Genomic DNA, 4927 nt, shown 5'->3' on the forward strand with positions numbered 1-4927 from the left:
GGAATTCCAATGGAAGAAGAAAATTGATGATGCTCCATTCAAAGAGCAAGTGAATTATAACAAAGAGAGCTTGAAAAGCTCACCAAAGTCAAGCAATGAAGAGGATGGCCTCATTGGCCAAGACAAGAATGTGGGAGAGTTGTCTCTATCAACTCAAGAGATCTTTAGTGAACAAGTAGATGAAGTTTGTGGTCTTTGGGACGATGAGTTTGAAGGGATTTTCAATCCCTATATTGGTAATGCTATCGATAAAGACCGACATGAAGGACAACAAGGGCAAAAGTCTATTGAAGATTTTTATCATGATAATGAACAAGCTTTTGACTACTTCTTCAAGGTGTTGAGCAACATCAACAACACCTTGGACATGCCCCCATTACATCTCACTAAGGATGAGAGTTTGGTGGAATCCTCCCTAAACCACCATTTGTAAATATTTCTAACTCCCTAACTTGCATTTTAATTCTTACATTGCATTTTTTGTCATTTTGGGATTTTTATGCTTTGATCAAGATAATTATCATTTTTGAGAAAAGTGAGGGAGGGACTAATGATTTAATTGATGTGTAGTGCTTTAGCTTAGTGTGGGGATAGCAATTGCCTAGGCTATTCATGCCTTAGTAGTGCCCCTACAATGAAGAACACGGGATTTGAAGAATGAAAAATGACAAGGGATATGCAAGTGCACGGATGGAATTGAATCCGGGTAAAACAGGGAGAATCCGAGCGTCTTCATGGGAATCCGCTCGTCTTCAGGCAATCCGGGCACCTTTGCCAGAATCCGCCCGTCCATTTTAACTGAGAATTTGAAATTTTGGGACTGTCGAAGAATCCAAGCATCCTGGTAGAGAAGACGCTCGTCTTCAGAAATCCGCCCGTCTTAGAAGGAAAGACGCCCGTCTTTTTGCCTGTGAAAAACAAGAAAGCTCACTGTCTCAGAATCCGCCCGTCTTCAGCAGAAGACGCCCGTCCTGCAGTCGATAAATCCAAGCGTCTTTGCTGAAAGACGCCCGTCTTTAGGCGAGAATTCTGAACCCAAAATAGGCAGAATCCGAGCGTCCCGAAGGAAATACGCCCGTCTTCCCCTGCAGTTTTGAAATTTTCGGGTACTTTAAATACCCCATCCCACATTCATTTCTTCATTCATTCATTCAAAACACTACTCATAAACCCCAAAACTCAAAACCCTCATCCTCTCCATCACCAAAACAAGATTTCCTCAACCAAATTCAACAAAATCAAATCCAAATTTCCTTTTAACAACAATTAATCACTCCTCTTCCAACAAAAATCAAACCAAGCACCAAAATCTTCAACCTTTGAGTCGAATTTTGAATTATAAAGGCAAAGCCTTTCATCTGAAAATCGATTTGGGTATACTTGGAAATTGAAGATTTTCACTCTTTTCTTGGTATAATCATCAATGGCAGGGACAAAAGGATCAACAAAGGCACCTAAGGCAAAGGCACCCCTCAACAAGACAAAAATGTCTTCAAGCAAAGAAAGACTCATTGGCTATGGTGGTAGCTAGTTCAAACTTGGAAGTTCAACAACAACAACCTCCCTTGGAAGCAACAACATCAACAACTCCGGAAATTGCTCAATTATCAAACTATCCGGAGGTAATTTTCATTTCTAACTCCTATAGGGATAAATTTGCCAAGTATGCTAGAAAATCCTTTCTACCCACCAAATTCATATGTGAAGATGCCTTGAACAAATTGGGTGTCCTTGAACAAACAAAAGCTTTCTTTGAAGCCATGGGGTTGGGAAAATTGTTTGCTACAAGAGAATTGACATACCCCTCCCTTACCTTAGAATTCTTGAGTTCTTTGAAAGTTACTAAGGTAGAGACTAGAGAAAACATCGAGTTCCGCCTTGCTAATGTGAGTAGGCGTATCACCTTTGATGAATTAGGTAAAGTATTGGGTCTTAGTGATTCACCTAGTTATTACAAGAATCCCGAAAAGTATGACCCCGCTCCTCTTTGGGAGGCGATTTCCGGAAGGAAATTTGAGAACTATCATGCTAGTCGCGCTCTATTAGTCCACCATCCGGGCATTAGAGTGTGGCATAAGGTCATCGGGAATACTATCATTGCAAGAAAAGACACTAACCACTTTACCAAGCTCGATTGTGTTCTACTTGAGTCGGCCTTAAATATTGGAAGGGAATTCTCCAAGACTTACAATTCTCTAAGGCTTTGGTGGAAAGATGGCTCAATGTTGATTGTGGAAAGCAAGGCACCACTTTTATTGTAAATGGAGGTCTAGTCACTCTTTTGGCTAAGTACTTTGATCCGAATTTCAACAAGGATAGCAAGTATGTGGCGAAAAAGTGGGGTCATCTCATTGACATGGATGCCATGATTAACAAGTACAAGTGCGTCACTCATAACCCTCTTGACACCAAATATGGGTGGATCACCAATGAGGCTAGATCTTTTACTTTGCCTTCCAAGATATGTCGTTTGAGTGTCCATCAGACCAACTACCTTCTTCCCCTCTCAAAAGAAGACGAATACATCATCCGTCAACAAAGGGGTGAAATTGAAATGCCCTCCTCCTCCATTGTCTCACCACCCTATCCATTCAAGTATCAAGAGTTCAAACCCGAAGGTGTTAAAGCAAGCAATGACTACATGACTCTACTTATGCAAGAGATGCACAAACAAGCTTATAAGGATCGAGAAGATGCATACTTAGCCCAATATCCACCCCTCTTTCATTTAGCTAGGCAAGGACTACTTGATCCTTCATGTCCTTTGCCTAGTTGGGCGGATAGGGAAGTCTTCTTTCCAAGTGCATCTAGGGGTGAGATTCCGGTTGACGATGAGGTTGTCGGTGATGAGGTTGTAAATGAAGAAGAAGAGGTGAATGAAGAGGAAGAGGCTAATGAAGAAGAAGAGGATGATGAAGGAAGTGAGCAAGGAAGTGAAGAAGGAAGTGGTGATGAGTCCACTTCTATTGAGGAAGATGATGACAATGATGATATGGTGGAAGACTAGCAAGCTTTGGAGGCTCCTACCCTCTTGAGGTTTGTCTACTTCTTTCTTTGTTTTATTTATTTTATCTTGATCATGGTTGGAGAGTCCTCGCAACATAGAGGACTAACACCTCGGCCCCATTGAGGTTTTCTTATTTCATTGTTCCCACTTTTGAAAATCCAAAATGACAGATTTGGTTTCATGCATTGCATCTTGTGTGCATGAACTACTCCCAACTTTAGGACATTAGAAATAATGTCTATCTCGGTTTGGGGAAGTACATTCATACGCAACGGGAGGTAATCTAAATTACGCTCTCCGTCATAAACAAAAACCCATGCATCATATAGTGTAGTATAGTATAGCTTGCATTTAGTGTAGAATTCATGCATCATACTTGCATGATTTCCCATCATTTTGGCCATTGAGGACAATGCCCATATATGCTAGTTGCATCATGGCATGTAATTGCATGTTAGCAAATTTTGCGAAACCGTCTACTTGGGAAGCTTGACAAGTGTATATAGGCCCTAGTAGATGCTTTTTCTTCTTAAGACTTTGCTTGTTAGAATACTTGTAAAACACCCTAGGATGTGTCATGCTAGTATCCTTTGACCCATGGATTAAGGCCTAGTCAAGAGTACCTTGTGGTGTGATAACTCCTTGGCTACCGTTTATTCCAAGGTGACCCTTGAAACCATGCATCCATCCATCATCCATGTTGTACCACATTTTTGTTATCAAAGGGAATGGGCACAAAAAGAAATCAATTTGAGTTCAATGAAATGAAAAGTGAAAGAAAGTTTGCAAAATGCATCAAATGAAAAGAGGAGCAAAAATAGACTCCTAAAACTTCAAATATAAGGCACCCTCACTACATATGGGGTGACTTTGAAAATGTTCAAAAGAAATGCAAAGAAACGTTGAAAGTTGTCAAGTGTTGAAATGTCAAAAATCAAAAAGAAATGGCAAAAGAAAGTGTTCTCAAATGTTATATGCCACAAGAAATTTGGGGGGGGGGGGGGGGGAAACAAAAACAAAACCAAATTCACAAAGTGAAACTCAAATTCTATCGATCCCTTTATCCATCGTATCCATTTTTGTGCATGGTAGAGAGGGGACGACCCTTCTTCTTGTCTAGGCAAGAGGGGAATTCCGCGATCCTCCAGTGTTTCTAACACCATAGGGAGTCTATTCTCGACAAAAGCATTTAACGATTGAGGACAAAGGTACCCTAGCTTGACACAACTTGGAGGTGATTTATTGGTATCCTTCTAGGCTTAGTAGTTTGAAGAAATTGCATCTATGAAGGAGTGTGTACCCTTGAATTGCTTCCCTTGTAGATAATTTCCGCCACTTAGATGAGGAAAGTGGATATTCTTTTATAGATACATCCATTACTTTATTTTGTGTGCTTAATGTTTGGATGTGTCGCCATTTTGGCAAGACCCACCTTGCCTTGTAAGAAGGCATCCTACCTCATGGTTGTCTTGTTGTGAGTTGAAGGGGCGGAGTGAGACCCGCTAATTATCTCATATCGACTATGTTATTAGGTTAGTTTGAATAATGGTCCTAGTCTTTGTCACCTCTTTACTCGGGACGAGCAAAGATTTGGTTTGGGGATATTTGATGTGACCATAATTAGAGCATATTTAGTCCCCGAATTAGCTATGTTCTCATGCTTTTTAGTGCATATTTGGGTCATTTATTGTCTTTAATTCTTTGTTTTGCATATTCTTTGAGGTTTTGTGTCCTTGGTAGGAAAGGTGTGCAAACCTTGCGTTCTCATGGCAAAATGAGGCTAAATTGATTGAATTCAATGATCAAGCATCAAGGAGAGACAAGATTAGAAGGCCTTTGTACATACTATAGTAGATGGGCAATGATGACAAAAGATCCTTGCATCCCTGAGGAAATCCTCAAGGATTTTATGAAGAAAAA

The sequence above is a fragment of the Silene latifolia genome, chromosome 10 (assembly GCF_048544455.1).
Source record: "Silene latifolia isolate original U9 population chromosome 10, ASM4854445v1, whole genome shotgun sequence".
Taxonomy (NCBI): Eukaryota; Viridiplantae; Streptophyta; class Magnoliopsida; order Caryophyllales; family Caryophyllaceae; genus Silene; species Silene latifolia.